The 17,126-nt window shown below is 43.7% G+C and overlaps 1 long non-coding RNA gene across 1 annotated transcript in view; it reads left to right on the forward strand.

The window, feature by feature from the left end:
- The first annotated feature begins 2,707 nt into the window (after nt 1–2,707).
- The window catches only part of LOC141146142 (uncharacterized), a 69,875-nt gene continuing 55,456 nt past the window's right edge, over nt 2,708–17,126 (forward strand). The window contains exon 1 of the long non-coding RNA XR_012244726.1: nt 2,708–3,072. This is a non-coding gene — a long non-coding RNA (uncharacterized lncRNA). The remainder of the gene's footprint in view (nt 3,073–17,126) is intronic.

The raw sequence follows: 17,126 nt of genomic DNA on the forward strand, positions 1-17,126 counted from the left end.
TTGTGGACTTGATGAACTTTGCCTAATATATTTTAAACCACTGAAATATTAATTTTCTTAAAGCGGTGGTAAACTCTGCTTTCACTTTTACCTATACAAAAGCTTACCTGTAGGTAAAATAAATATCTCCTTCCCCCCCCTCCCTCCCTGCAATCTTCTGGGACACATCACAGGTCCCAGAAGATTACCCAGCCATTCACAATGCGCAGCGCGGCTCGCACATGTACAGTGCATGCCTGGCTGTAAAGCCACAGCCGGTCACCCACACTTCCAATGCCAGCGCCGCAGAAAGGAGGGGGGGAGAAACTAGGCTTTGGGCAGCCACATTGCTGGACCGTGGGAGAGGTGAGTGTTTGTTTATTAAAAAAAAGCAGCTACACTTTTTGTAGTTGCTGACTTTTAAATGGGTGGAACTACGCTTTAAAGTGGTTGTAACCCTAAGAAAAAAAAAAAAAGATCCTGTTCCTTTAAACCACATTATACAGAATAGTGCTGTTCAGGGTCATTTGTCCCTCTCTATGCTGTAAAATACTTGGTTGATCCTGCCTGTTCCTGTGTCTCCCTGAGTATGCTGACCACGGTAATCATGGCTGCTGATCCATGATACGTGCCTCCGTCAGCCCTCTCCCCTTCTCCCCCTCCCTCCTCCCTGCCTGTCAGCTATTGAGTCAGTGCAGATCTGCTCCTCACCCCTCCCCTCCTGTCACTATTCTGTGTAAAGTTACTTCCGTTATATGAAGCTATGTTGCACAGTGTCTTTGTTTTATAAAAATTATGCAGCTCAATATCTTATTGCAGAGTGCAATGTACAGTCATTTGACCGCCAGGCGCTCTCCTCCTCTCCTTCTGGCTGACGTCAGAGGGGAATCTCAGCCCTTCCTGCTGTAGTCTTCAGATCGGGGAAGGAGAGTGGTGGGATTTCACCTGACCCCACAGCGACGCTCTAAAATAAGGTATTGTGCTGCATAATTTTTATAAAACAAAGACACTGCAACATACCTTCCTATAAGAGAGGGGATTATAGTAATTAGGCACAGTGACTTTACAACCACTTAACTACCACTTTAAAATGGTTCGATGCCATTGACATTACCGACTGGCTGTTTGGATGTGCATGTACTTATTATACCTGCAAGTTTATAATCTTGCTTCTTATGCAATATAATATTATATTCAATGTACGCCATTTTTTCCTATTTTCTCTCTTCCAACTTTTTGCAATGTAAGTGATATTAAACCTTCGCTTTTTAAAAAATTTTTTGTTATTAAAATAACAAGCATGTTATACTTACCTGCTCTGTGCAATGGTTTTGCACAGAGCAGCCCTGATCCTCCTCTTTTCTGGTGGGTGCTCCTGGCACCTCCTCTTTGGAGTGCCACCATAAGGGGGGAGGTGTGTATAAGGGGGGAATCCTCTGGCACAGAAGGTTTTTTACTTTAATGGAGGAAATTCATCAAGGTAAAAAACCATCAGTCTTTACAACCACTTTAACCACTTGCCGCCTGCCCAACGTCAAATGAAGGCGGGACGGTGCGGCTCTCATTCTGGGTGGACGTCGTATGACGGCGCACCCTAACTGCCACTTCTGTGTGCCTGAGGGGGTGTGCAGCGCGGCGATTGCGCCGTGTTCCTAGGAGACGGCGTGACCCTGATCTTTGTAAAGGGCTCTTTACTCATGTGATCGGCTGTGTCCAATGACAGCCGGTCACATGTAAACAAGGAAGTGCCGGTAATCGGCTCTCCTTGTCTCACACTGACAGAGTGTGTGGCGAGGAGAGCCGATCAGCGCCATTTCCTCGTAGGGGACAGTGAGAGATGTAATCAGGGCACTGATGATCAGTGCCCTGATTACATTAGAGCGCCACCAGTGCCAGCAACCCATGCTAACCAGTGCCAACCAGTGCCAGTAATCAATGCCCACCAGTTCCAACAATCAGTGCCCACCACAGCCAGAAATCAGTGCCCATTAGTGATGCCAGTCAGTGCTGGCTTTTAGTGCCGCCTATCAGTGATACCCATTAATGCCCATCAGTGCCACTTATACATGCCGCCTATCAGGGCCCGTCAGTGCCACCTATCAGTGCCCACCAGTGCCACCTATCAATGCCCACCAGTGCCACTCATCAGTGCCGCCTATCAGTGTTCATCTGTGCCATCTATCAGTGCCCATAAGTGCAGAATATTAGTGCCTCCTCATTAGTGCCACCTCATCAGTGCCCATAAATGCCACCTCATCAGTGCCCATCAGTGCAGCCTATTAGTGCCCATCAGTGCAGCCTCATCAGCGCACATCAGTGAAGGAGAAAAATTACTAATTTACAAAATTTACTGACAGAAACTAAGAAAAACTTCAAGAAAAAAATAAAAATCCCAGCAATGATTAAATCCCTCCAAAAGAAAGCTCTATTTGTGTGAAAAAAAATTATAAAACTTTCACAAGGTTACAGTGTTGTATGACCACGCAATTGTCATTCAAAATGTGACAGCGCTGAAAGCTGAAAAATGGCTTGGGCATAAGTGGTTAATGTGGTACAGATAAAAGCAGAATTAGCCTAAAATAGGTCTGAATTGGTGAAAAATGTCTTACATGTTTCTTCGTATGTTAATGGTGGTTATATATTTCATCACATATAGATCTATAAAAATTTAGCTTATACTAACTGATAAAAAATTGCAGCCAATTCAATTAAACCAGTATGGGTTACAGGGGTTAGAAAAATATCACGTTGGGTTAGAGTAGTTTCCATCTGTGTATTTATGCTGCAAACTGCATTTGCCTCTATGCAATTGTGCTGCTGGCTGTGTAGTACAAGTGACAGCCAACCATCATATGCTGTAGTGGTCATTAGGGCTGAGAGAGGCTCTTCACCTTACACAGACATCTCACCAGCTTTTATACAAGCAAAGCACTATGTAACACTTGGCATGGCATCTGAGGATTGGACAGAATGCAGCGCTGGGGCCAAAAGCAGAATACAGAACGCAGGAGACACACAACCGCTGTGCATAAATCAGTGAGATCGGAAAACAGAGCAACACGTGGATTGTGGAAGGGTAAAGCAAGAGATAAAGTAAGTTGAAAATAAACTTTGAATATTTACTTATTCCACAGACAATTCTAGAAGGAGCATTTAGCTTTAATTAAAAGGTATTTTCCAAGCATAAAAATAGAGTCGTTGGGGGGAGGAGGGTGTTTTACAGGAGACAGTAACTACTACCTTATGTTTTGGAGTTGGCATTTCCAAAACATAATATTAAAAGCTTTCTATTGCTGCTGCCATGTAAAGTACAGCAGCAAGACCCCTCAGCTACCTATCTCCAAGAATGTTAAATGGGACTCCCTGGGGCCCAGTTAGCCACTGTTATTACTTCCACTTACACATGTGTAGCCATGCCCCCGTGGGGGTTGCTGAATGTTGTAGTTCACCTGTCACCCTGCCCAGCCAGACATCCATCTCTCATTCGCTCAGAGACATAGAACAGTCAATAAGCTTTGTTTTTGTTTTATTCATTGAGGGATTAAACTCTGATGGGAAATGGGAAATTATGGAATGCTCAGGAAATTCAATGCAACTTGCTTGGGACTTCTATATACACTTCCAGTCTTCTCTACAGCACAAAACTTGCTTAAGACCACTTATACTACCCTCCTCCAGCACGTCACTTGCGGCAGACTGTTATGCCGCGTACACACGGTCGGACTTTTCGACCGGACTTGTCCGACGGACGCAGACGGACCAAATCCGGCGGACAATCCGATCGTGTGTGGGCTTCACCGGACATTCAGCGGACTTTTCCAGTCGCAAATCTGACGGACTTTAGATTTGGAACAGGCTTCAAATCTTTACATCGTAACTCTACCGGACCCAGAAATCCGCTCGTCTGTATGCTAGTCCGACGGACAAAAACCCATGCTAGGGCAGCTATTGGCTACTGGCTATCAACTTCCTTATTTTAGTCCGGTGTATGTCATCACGTACGAATGCGTCGGACTTTGGTGTGATCGTGTGTAGGCAAGTCTGTTGAAAGTCCGCCAAAAGTCCGTTGAAAGTCTGTCGAAAGTCTGTCGGACGGGCTGTCGGACTTTTGTAGCTGAAAAGTCCCACCGTGTGTACGCGGCATTACCTCCAGACTAGCTAGCATTGCATGGTTAGGCCTGACACTAATTCAGCCAGGCCTGAATGAACTGCCTTTTGCAGGCAGGGGCCCCAGGCCCCTGTGGTGTAGAAATAGTTCAGGTGCTAGCTGTCCTCTATTCAGCTATCACTCCCCGATAGCTCTCTTCAGGCCCTGCCAACCAGCCTGACAGCAGAGACCTCTTTCCATTGCCTTTCCCACAGTCCTCTCTCTTGGTTCTGCACCCATCTAAAACTACAATCTCCCACTTCTCTCAGGCGTGCTTCCCCAGTCCTCCCGACTGTGCTCACTCACTACCCCTCTTGGCTGTGACCAGTTGTCCTCCCTGCAGATTCTTAGAAATGTTCTCTCCTGCTGTCCTCTCTCCTGCTCTCTCATGTGCCTCCCCTTCCAGGATCCCTTCACTCCTCCTGGATCCACCTGAGCCCCAGGCCCAGGGTCACCCCCCCCAGACTGGGGAGCTCCCCGTGGGCCCCCGACAGCCTCCACACTCTCTCACTCCAGCTCTTCCATCCTGCTCCCCAGCTGGGCTGACCCCAGGTATTTAAGGAGACCTGCCCATTGGTCAAGGCTCCTCAAGATACCCCAGACAGCTCCACCTCTCCTCCTATCCTCTCCTTCCAGCACTTTCTAGAAAGAAGAGTGAGGTGACAGTAATGCTACCTGTAAGTCACCCAGCCCTGCCCTGAGCCACTCCCAGCCCAGAATGAAAACAAACAGGCCTAACTACCAGCTAGACCTGCCTAAATTTTCCTACTCTCCAGAAAAATCCTCACTCTAGCACCTACCTAACTAGAGGGTGCTACACATTTTTTATTGTGGCTCTATGTGAGTCAAAAGCCCCAAGACCCAGTTCACGTCATCTATGCAGCTCTGTGTGCCATGTTTGAGCGGGCATGGCAGCTTATTTATTTCAATGGGCTGCTGTGCCTGTCTTTTCTGCAGGGAAAAAGTCACTGCACCTTTTTGAAACACTTCCAGTCAGGGCCAATTCTGACATTTCTCTCATCCATGTAAAACGCTGCACTTTGTTGCTAGAAAATTCCTTAGAATCCCCAAACATTATATATATAATTTTTTTAAGCAGAGGCCCTGCAGAATAAAACGGTTGTATTTGCAATTGTTTATGTTACATGATATTTGTGCAGTGGTTTATCAAAGGCAAGTTTACAGGAAAAAATACAGTGCCTTGCAAAAGTATTCACCCCCCTTGGCTTTTTACCTATGTTGTTACATTACAGCCTTTAATTAAATTTTTTTTTAATCTGAATTATATGTGATGGATCAGAACACAATAGTCTAAGTTGGTGAAGTAAAATTAGAAAAATATATACATAAAACTATTTTTCAGAAATAAAAAACTGATAATTGGCATGCGCGTATGTATTTCACCCCCTTTGTTATGAAAAAAACTCTGGTGCAACCAATTACCTTCAGAAGTCACATAATTAGTGAAATTATGTCCACCTGTGTACAATCTAAGTGTCACATGATCTGTCATTACATATACACACCTTTTTGAAAGGCCCCAGAGGCTGCAACACCTAAGCAAGAGGCACCACTAACCAAACACTGCCATAAAGACCAAGGAACTCTCCAAACAAGTAAGGGACAATGTTGTTGAGAAGTACAAGTCAGGGTTAGGTTATAAAAAAATATCCAAATCTTTGATGATCCCAAGGAGCACCATCAAACCTATCATAACCAAATGGAAAGAACATGGCACAACACCAAACCTGCCAAGAGATGGCCGCACTCCAAAACTCGCGGACCAGTAAAGGAGGGCATTAATCAGAGAGGCAGCAAAGAGACCTAAGGTAACCCTGGAGGAGCTGCAGAGTTCCACAGCAGAGACTGGAGTATCTGTACATAGGACGACAATAAGCCGTACGCTCCATAGAGTTGGGCTTATGGCAGAGTGGCCAGAAGAAAGCCATTACTTTCAGCAAAAAACAAAATGGCACGTTTTGAGTTTGCGAAAAGGCATGTGGGAGACTCCCAAAATGTATGGAGGAAAGTGCTTTGGTCTGATGAGACTAAAACTGAAATTTTTGTCCATCAAAAAAAAACGCTATGTCTGTCGCAAACCCAACACATCACATCACCTAAAGAACACCATCCCCACAGTGAAATATGGTGGTGGTAGCATCATGCTGTTGGGATGTTTTTCAGCAGTCGGAACTGGGAAACTGAGTTGAGGGGAAGATCGATGGTGCTAAATACAGGGATATTCTTGAGCAAAACCTGTACCACTCTGTGTGTGATTTGAGGCTAGGACGGAGGTTCACCTTCCAGCAGGACAATGACCCTCAAACACACTGCTAAAGCAACACTTGAGTGATTTAAGAGGAAACATCTAAATGTGTTGGAATGGCCTAGTCAAAGCCCAGACCTCAATCCAAAAGAAAATCTGTGGTCAGACTTAAAAAATGCTGTTAACAAGTGCAAACCATCCAACTTGAAGGAGCTGGAGCAGTTTTGCAAGGAGGAATGGGCAAAAATCCCAGTGGAAAGATGTGGCAAGCTCATAGAGATTTATCCAAAGTGACTTGGAGCTGTGATAGCCGCAAAAGGTGGCTCTACAAAGTATTGACTTTAGGGGGGTGAATAGTTATGCACATTGACTTTTTCTGTTATTTTGTCCTATTTGTTGTTTGCTTCACAATAAAAAAATAAAAAAACATTTTTAAAGTTGTGGGCATATTCTGTAAATTAAATGATACAAATCCTCAAACAATCCATATTAATTCCAGGTTGTGAGGCAACAAAACACAAAAAAATGCCAAGGGGTTGAATACTTTTGCAAGGCATTGTATATTAAAGCCTCAAAAAACATACCCTGCCTACCACCGTGCTCCAGCCATAGGTCCATATTTTGTCATATAATAGTATCTTGGAACATATACTCATGGATAAGTGCAATACAATTAATTTAACCTTTTCTTGTGCAATGCCCACATGTCTTATTAGTAACAAGGTCTACAGAGCACTGCAATAAACCACATTTGGTCTATCGAGGCTTCCAACATTTCCACGTCTCTGGTTTATAGAGTAGGGAAGACATGGTTATCCATAGTCATAACCAATCACAAAGCTATATTTTGGGTATATGCAGTGTTACTATACACTAAATTATATCAGTACACCACAAAAACTACTCATAGTGGATATACAGATGATATCAACAGCTACTTGGACTAAATCAATCCTTCACATAGTTTACTAATTCCCACAGAGCACCAACACAATTTCCAACCCAATCCGTATAACAATTAGGATGTGGGTACCACATCTACTTATCAGAACATTTGGTCAATTCAATAACATAATATATGAGGTTAAGTGGTTCTTCCATTGCTCCCCCCCCCCCCCCCTTATAGTATCTTAAGAACAAAGTGCTATGATATTGCTTATCTTATTGGTCTGGGTTCCCCTTAAGCATGAAATATTATGTAGTGCTTACCCACGAAGGAGCCACTTAATATATCGGGTCCTCTGTCCCAAGTCTGTGAACAGTACTCTCTGACACACCTGGTTGGGCTGAGGATATTGCTGTAGATACATGTGCCTATATATATATATATATATATATATATATATATATATATATATATATATATATATATAGCTATAGCCTCAAACACAGTAATGCAAAGGCACCAGAAAATGACACCAAATCGTTTAACTATAAGCAAAGTATATTGTCACAGGTGAATGAGCAAGAAAATTATGCAATGGTGAATCAACCAGAAGGAAGTATTATGCTCTATTAGCTCACAGCTGCAAGATGTACCACATTATAAACACATAAACAATAGCAGCAGCCATCACAAAGTATTAGATGGTGATAGTACAACAGCTGAGCAATTTGATTATCAGGCAGAAAATAGTAAATGCCCAAGGGTGTATCTTTTCTTGGGACGTACTAAACTGCATATTGGGATGATGGGATGATCGGATTATTGAATAATCCAATCATCCCATCATCCCAATATGCAGTTTAGTACGTCCTTCTTTTCTTTCACCTGCTAGGGGTAACCCCAACTAGTGAAAGTAGCTATAGAAGAATTTCACAGCAATCGTCAGTAATAAAGAAATGCTTGTTCTGCACCTTCTGCTGGCCAGCTAGATGTGGCCCAGAACTTTGTCTAGCCACTTAAGGACCAGCCTCATTTTGGAATGTAGGTGTTTACGTGTTTAAAACAGTTTTTTTTGCTAGAAAATTACTTAGAACCCCCAAACATTATATATTGTTTTTTTTTTCTAACACCCTAGAGAATAAAATGGCGGTCATTGCAATACTTTTTTTAACACCGTATTTGCGCAGCGGTCTTACAAGCGCGCTTTTTTTTGGAAAAAATTCACTTTTTTGAATAAAAAAATCAGACAACAATAAAGTTAGCCCAATTTTTTTTTATATTGTGAAAGATAATGTTATGCTGAGTAAATTGATACCCAACATGTCACGCTTCAAAATTGCGCCTGCTCGTGGAATGGCGTCAAACTTTACCCTCAAAAATCTCCATAGGCGACGGTTAAAAAATTCTACAGGTTGCATGTTTTGCATTACAGAGGAGGTCTAGGGCTAGAATTATTGCTCTCGCTCTAAAGATCGCGGCGATACCTCACATGAGTTCTTCCTCTTCCGACTCAGGAAAATCACTTTCAGACCCGCAAGATTTTACCCCCTTCCTGACCAGAGCACTTTTTACAATATGGAACTGCGTCGCTTTAACTGACGATTGTGCGGTCGTTCGACACTGTACCCAAATGAAATTTGCGTCCTTTTTTTCCCACAAATGAACTTTCTTTTGGTGGTATTTGATCACCTCTGCAGTTTTTATTTTTTGCGCTATAAACAAAAAAAGCAACAATTTTGAAAAAAAAAAAAAAAAAACAATATTTTTTACTTTTTTCTATAATAAATATCCCCAAAAGTTTAAAAAAAACAAAACAAATTTCTTCATCCGTTGAGGCCAATATATATTCTTCTACATATATCTGGTAAAAAAACCCCCAAAAAAATGCAATAAGCGCATACTGACTGGTTTGCACAAAAGTTATAGCGTCTGCAAACTATGGGAAAGATTTATGGCATTTTTATTATTATTATTTTTTTTTTTTACTAGTAATGGCGGTGATATGCAATTTTTAGCGGTACTGCATCATTGCGACGGACAGATTGGAGATTTTTGACACTTTTTTGGGACCATTGGAATGGTATATATCATAGCCTGGAGGTACACATTACTGGTTACATTATTATTATTATTATTTAGGATTTATATAGTGCCAACAGTTTACGCAACGCTTTACAATATAAAAGGGAGACAATACAGTTATAATACAATAAAATACAAGAGGATTAAGAGGGCCCTGCTCAGAAGAGCTTACAATCTAATAGGGTGGGGCAGGTGGTACAAAAGGTTGTAACTGTGGGGAATGAGCTGGTGGAAGTGGTAGGAGATTAGTTGGAGACGTGATAGGCTTTCCTGAAGAGATGAGTTTTCAGGTATGGCCTAAAGGTAGCAAAAGTAGGGGATAGCTGGATAGATGGAGGTAGCTAGTTCCAGAGGATGGGAGAGGCTCTGGAGAAATCCTGGAGACGAGCATGGGAGGAGGAGATGAGTGAGTTTGAAAGCAGGAGGTCTTGAGAAGAGCGGAGAGGTCGATTTGGGTGATATTTGGAGACAAGATTAGTGATGTAGCTCGGGGCAGAGTTGTGAATGGCTTTGTATGTTGTGGTTAGTATTTTGAATTTAATTTGCTGGGTGATTGGGAGCCAGTGTAGGGATTGGAGGAGAGGGTTGGCAGACACTGAGCGGTTGGTAAGGTGCATAAGTCTGGCAGCAGCATTCATGATAGACTGAAGAGGGGATAGCCTATGGAGAGGTAAGCCAATGAGAAGGGAGTTGCAATAGTCAAGGCGAGAGATAACAAGGGAATGAATGAGGAGCTTGGTGGTTTCATTTGTTAAAAAGGGGCAAATTTTAGAGATGTTACGGAGGTGAATTCTACAAACTTTTGAGAACGATTGGATTTGAGGCTGAAATGACAAGTCAGAGTCTAGGATTACACCTAGTACCCTGGCGTGAGGGGAGGGACTGATGGTTGCATTGTTGATTTTGATGGAAAAGTCATGGAGGGGGGCACGGGCGGGGGGGGAATATTAATAGCTCAGTTTTAAAGAGATTTAGTTTAAGGAAGTGGTGCGATATCCATGCTGATATGTCAGATAGTAAGTTAGTAATGCTCGAGGAGACTGAAGGAGTGAGGTGAGGAGTAGACAGATAGATTTGGGTGTCATCAGTGTATAAGTGGTATTGGAAGCCTCGGGCAGTTATTAAGTGACCACAGGAGGAGGTGTAGATAGAGAAGAGAAGGGGTCCAAGAACCGAGCCTTGGGGGACCACCACAGAAAGGGGCAATGGAGAGGAGGAGATAGAGTTGTAGGTGACACTGAAGGAGCATTGTGATAAATAGGCAGAGAACCAGGATAGAGCAGAATCTCGGAGGCCAGGGGAATGTAGTTTATTGAGAAGGAGCGGGAGGTCAACAGTATCAAAGGCCGCAGAAAGGTCAAGTAGTAGGAGTATGGAGTACTGGCTGTTGGTTTTAGCAGTTAGTAAATCGTTAGTCAGTTTTAGTAAGGCAGTTTCCGTGGAGTGCTGCGAGCGAAAGCCAGACTGTAATACCTGTAGCCCAGTCCACCCGATAAGCACGGGGTGACATAGTAGGTTGCTCCACTATAAACAAATATTCTCCGCACTGCAAACACTTGTGGCAAAGCATGCCCAGCCCTTCAATATCTCCAACTGTGTAGGGAACATACCTCGCCTGTGGTTTCAGACGAATGCCGGTATCTGTCAGCAAGGTTCTGGTCAGCATAGCACCCGTAGCGGTACTCGTAGGGAACATCTTAGGTCCCATAGTTGACGGTATCAATGGAAAAGAAGACATGGCCGCACTCTGATCTTCTCAGCACGATCACGAGGCCTCTCTTCTCCTCTGGCGCCAAACACACACACACGCATCCCACGCGGCAACAAGTAGGTTAGGCTCCTCCTACTTGTTCTTCTGATCACGTAGCTCCCAGGCTTTTACTTCTCACCCACAGCCTACGCAGTCAGAAATAAAGTCCTGCTCTTTAACCCCTTCTTCTCTCCAAAATTTGACAAAGTCCAGAAATTTATTCCAACGTAAACTCCTGGTGAAATACTTCTCAGGCCTGCGGGAGGTTGATGGCTAACAAATCCCGGACGAGCCCCCACATGTAGTAATAACTCACGGTGGAGCTGCTGGTTTATAGTGGGCTGTTACTGTCACCTTCGTTACCTCTATTTCACCAGAACCGGGTCTAGGGTCCCGTAGAGTTTAACACCAGACAATGTAGGCACCGAACACTTGAATATCTTTTCCAATGCTTTAATAAACGTAAATTGAAGGAAGTAGCAGGAAAGAGGTAGAAAGAGAGTTGCAGGGAAGTTCAAATACCTTTTGTTAGTGTAGTATTAGGAATTGAAAACTTGTAGATGAATATACTCTCTCTGTAGAGTTGAATCTTTGCCCGCCTGGATAGGTTTCTCTCACTAACCTAGCAGCCAGTACGCAGCACGAGCAAAAGTCTCTGCCACAGACTTGATTGGAACAAAACCCGTACGATCCTCTGCCACAGGATGCAATGGTTTACGATGAACAGCAAACACAGCACTACAACCTTTAAGCCAACACGGCAGTACTATGCGGTAGGATTACTTTAGGATGCCTCCTCCAACTGAGTCACCAGGCCCCTCTCCAGACCAGCACTCTGCATGATCCTTCCATGACGGGTCCTCCCCTGGGATCTTCTCAGTTGTCCAGCTTCTTCCCGTAGGACAGACAGCCCAGGACCATTCCTCTGCCGCTGTGATAGGCCCCAAACAGGCTTCTGGGCCCACCCACACGCTGCAGCGACGTGGGCCTCCCGATTGGAGGACCATGAGGTAGTACTCTTAGCACATACCTGTCGGGCAGGAGGGCCAGCAGGTGGAACGAAAACGAACCCTAAAACATGGCGTCTGTCCCATAAATACCCTCTCCCAGAATGCAACTCGGAGGACCACCTCCACCGAGTTATCTCCGGGACAGAGGAGCACTCATACGCTTCAACGTGTTGCCTTTCCAACACCGACCCGTGGTGACAACGACACCCACAGGCACAGTGTGAAACTACATGCACTACATACTCAGCTAAGCTGGAACAGAGGCAAATCTGACTATGTATAAACAGATAACCCACTAAATTTACCTATAAGCAGTAGATTGAAAATCTACCAGCGCTAAATATCTATCTATCTATCTATATATATATATATATATATATATATATATATATATATATATATATATATAAATTTCTATAAATTCCCATGATGTATTCATAAAATGTGTTCTATAGCAGCACTCACCACTCACTGAGAAATGAAAGGGTCAACAGTCTGAAACAATGAGGGTTCTATTATTTCCCCAGTACTGAACATGTTGACAGGAGTAGAATACAAAGTGATGACCTCATTAGTGTCACTGTTCTGGCAGGGTTTAAAATACAAATACAGAGTTACATTATTTGTGTATTCTACTGTATATCTGCCTGGAGATGAGCTTTAATAACTGCTGGCTAGCTTGCTGACACTCGTATTACCACTCCAGCTAGGGAGTTACCCGTTAGCATTGTCTAATGGCTCTTTATGTGGATTTTATTTCTGTAAACTGAAATGTGGACTGTAACTTGTGAAATTTGGGCTTTTCCTTGCAGATTTACACATCGGAGTCCTTTGTTAGCAGTTGTTTTGGAACTCTCGCCTAGCAACCGTAATGCTCTTGGCTGCAACTTCAATTATATTAATTTGACACTAAATCTTGAAATTACCATCTCTTCTCAAATGTTTTGACAAACTTCTCTGGATGAAAACCACAGTGTTGTTTTGACTGGCTGAAACCCTTGATGATTTGGTTTTCTTCAGCAGTCACCACTATTATAATTGTGAAAGCAGCACCGCTATAGATCATCCATCAATTTAACGTCACAATGGGTATTATGGTCAGGCAATAAACCCATTTATCTCCCCATTCCTGCTGAGAGCAAGAAACATTCATGCTATTAATTGTTGACACCAGCAGGGCCTGCTGATAAGGCAGTACAGCTGGCCCTCCTGTACCAGCTCCCATCAGTTCAAAAGGGGGTCCAGGCACCTGTCGGCAGAAGGACCAGCTGTACTGCTTTGTGACTATTGTGGATCCCCCCTGCAGCACTGCTGGATTTTTTCCTTTCTTCTTCCTTTCTTCCTCTAGGATCAGCCCCTTCCACCCACTGTCCAGGGCCCCCCTGTGTGCCCCCCTCCCCTACAGCTCTGCCGGCTTCCCTCCCCTGTCGCTGGCTCCTGTTTTGGGCTTATAGGGATCATTTCCGGATGAAGAGCAGGGGAAGGGGTCAGTAAATATGTAATTTACTGGCCCCTTCCTTTTCCGAATGAACACAGTGAGTGATCAGTACCAATTGCTCCTGTGTCCATTCATAACTGAAGCATAGTAAACTTTGTTGCAGGATGGAAATTTTTTCTCAAAAGTACAAATTTCTAATAGTGTATGTGGTTTTTGTTTGGTAAAGTCCATTCATTCCAAAATCGAATGTTCTTGAACTACTTTCGAATGACATTCAAATGTTCTGAGAATTTTCATACAAATTTTCCTAAGAATTTTCATTTGAACTTCTACTAGTGTATGCAAAGCTTAAAGCTGACATTTTACTTTAAAGCTGAACTTTGGGCAGATATAACGGACATATTAAAACATAAGTCCATCTTTCATGATACACCCATATTTGGCATATTTGGAGTCCATGCACAGAATCTGAGGGTTCTTCTCCCACTTCTACTTTTTTTCACTGCAGTATGTTTCAATGCAGTGCACCCTCATTATAAAGATCTGCTGTGAAAAAAATGAATGTCACTGTGTGGCATTTCAAAAAAGTTGTAAAAAACAGTAAATAGTGTGATGCATTGTAATCTGTGTATCAATAATGTTTACTATGAGTGCACACCAGATGCTGCTACAGAAGCAATGGAGTGTGAGAGGAAGTAGTAGCACAAGACACCAATCAGGTTATGTGCTGGAAAAAAAGCATGCTGATAGATGGAGAAAGCAGAGTGACAGAAACATGAGATCATTATTGTGCTGCTTCTCCTTTCACTGTCCAGTCACAGGCAGGAGGGTCCAGGATGACCTGGGCTCCCAGGAAGAGGGTTTGGTGATGCTGGTCATCAGATTAAGGGCATCTAGTGGCAGAAAAAGATTGAAGCTGAATATTGCAGCAAAAGCTGCTTTTGTTGTTGTCTTTGTTTTTTTAGGCCAGTATGATACAACAGCAGTAAATATATAAGTGCACTTATACCGGTCAGTCATACATTTATGACCACTGACAGGTTAAGTGAATAACTTTGAGTATTTTGTTACAATGGCATTTGAATATCAGTGGGATAAGTTGATCATGTTGTTCATGAAGCTGATGTGGTGAAAGTAGAAAAAATGGACATCATAGTTTGTTGTGTATAGGGTAAGCTACAGACCAGTCAGCGTTCCCATGCTGACCCATGTCCACAGCCAAAAGTGCCTACAATGGGCACATGAGCATCAGAACTGGACCACAGAGAAATGGAAAAGGTGGCCTGGTCCGATGAATCACATTTTCTTTTTCATAGCTGGATAGCTGGGTGCATGTACATCACTTACCTGGGAAAGAGATGGCACCAGGATGCAGTATGGCAAGAAGGCAAGCCGGTGGTGGTAGTATAATGCTTTGGGCAATGTTCTGCTGGTAAACCTTGGTCCTGCCGTTAATGTGAATGTTACTTGACACGTACCACCTACCTAAACATTGGTACTGACCAGGTATACCCGTTCATGAAAACAGTATTCTCTGATGACGGTGGCCTCTTTCAATGGGATATTATACGCTGCCACACTGCGGAATTGGTTCAGGAACAGTTTGAGGAACACAGCAATCAATTTGAGCTAATGACTTGGTTTCTAAATTCTCCAGATCTCAATTCAATGAACATCTGTAGGATTTGCTGAAAAAACAAGTCTGATCCATGGAGGTCCCACTTTGCAACTTATAGGACTTAAAAGATCTGCTACTGACAAATTGATGCCAGATACCACAGCATACCTTCAGAGGTCTAGTGGAGTCCATGCCTTGATGGGTCAGGGTTGTTTTAGTGGCAAAAGGGGAACCTACTCAATATTAGACACATGGTCATAAAGCTATGGCTGATCGTTACATATGCAACATTGTCACTGGTTTTTAAACATAGAGTGTAGAGGCTGTTGAATCAAAGGGAAACATTACAAATCTATTACTGTATACATTTTGGTTTGTACTGGACAACTATCTGATTGCCTTTGCAGCTGCCTTAGGAACTTTATGTATATAAACAATGGACACCCAACAAGCCTTTTTGTTAAAATATGAGAATTTCAAAGTTTGGCTTGAAAGGCATCTGGCTTTTTTTTTCTGCCTCTAAATGCCCCTCCATGTTAGCCTATGTGTCCATGCACACATACATGCACACACAATTGCCCCCCCCCCTCCACCAGAAATTAGTTGTGGGTGAGTGAGCTGGCGGCTTGGCAGGCGGGCAGCTCGGCGGACGGGTGAGTGTGTGAGCGGCTCGGTGGGTGAGCTGGCAGCTGGCCAATCAGCAGGGCGGTGAGCAGGGGAGCAGAGAGATGACATCATCTCTCACCGCCTGGCGCCCGCCCTGCATCTCTGCAATTCCGCCCTCACTGTGCAGGCAGCCACAGGCAGCAGAGAGATTACATCATCTCTCTGCTGCCTGACTTCACTCTGGGACACAGAAAGTGACAATTCCCATCTTAGCAGTAAAGTGACACAGCAAGTGACAATTGTAGCAGGCAAGTGACAATCTGCAACGTGTGGCAGGTGACGTGGCAAGTGACAATCCGCAACGTGTGGCAGGTGACGTGGCAAGTGACAATCTGCATCTGGTGACAGGTGACATGGCAAGGGACAATCCGCAACCTGTGGCAGGTGATGTGGCAAGGGACAATCCGCAATGTGTGGCAGGTGACGTGGCAAGTGACAATCTGCAACGTGTGGCAGGTGATGTGGCAAGTGACAATTCACAACGCGTGGCAGGTGACGTGGCAAGTGACAATCTGCAATGTGTGGCAAGTGACAATCCGCATCTGGTGACAGGTGACGTGGCAAGTAACAATCCACATCTGGTGGCAGGCGACGGTGGCAAGTGACACGCCCAGGGCTCCCACTGATTCTGGATCATGGTGAGTTGAACTATTTCATTTTCTATTACAACGTAATAATAGAAATAATGCGCTTCAATCATTGTGACACCATAACAACCATGGTGCTAGGATGATTGAAGCGCCAACACCAGCCATTTCCCCAACAAATTGCCCGCAAAAAAACATATTTTCTGGCAGTGCCCCTCCCAAGACTAGGCTCTAGATCCACCCTGCTTGAGCGTTAATTAATTTCAGTTGTCAGAATAAATTGGTATTCTGGCCAAATAACTAACACCCAAGCACTTGACGCGCCTAAACACAGCTAAACGCGTTTACAAGCGTTTACGTCTGCCAAAATGCTGCTGCCAGGAGGAAAGACATCTAGGAGAGATGGCACAATGGCTGCTGTGCATGAGGCCTAAGGATAAAACTAGTAATCCCTGGTAACAATAGACTGAAATGCACAGAAACACATTGGGTAACCATGTCATAAACATCTCTAAAAATGGCAAAAAAACTACAGTAGGGTATCCCCTTTGTAATACTGGAATATCCTCTTAACTTCAGACAAAGAACAGCTGTGCTCTGTCTTTTGTACACTCCTACTAATATATACCGCTGAGCCAGTTTGGTTCCATCCTGGATTATTAAAGTGATTTTCACTATTGCAATTTTGGGAAGCTAG

This window comes from Aquarana catesbeiana, linkage group LG05 (assembly GCF_042186555.1).
Source record: "Aquarana catesbeiana isolate 2022-GZ linkage group LG05, ASM4218655v1, whole genome shotgun sequence".
NCBI classification, from domain to species: domain Eukaryota; kingdom Metazoa; phylum Chordata; class Amphibia; order Anura; family Ranidae; genus Aquarana; species Aquarana catesbeiana.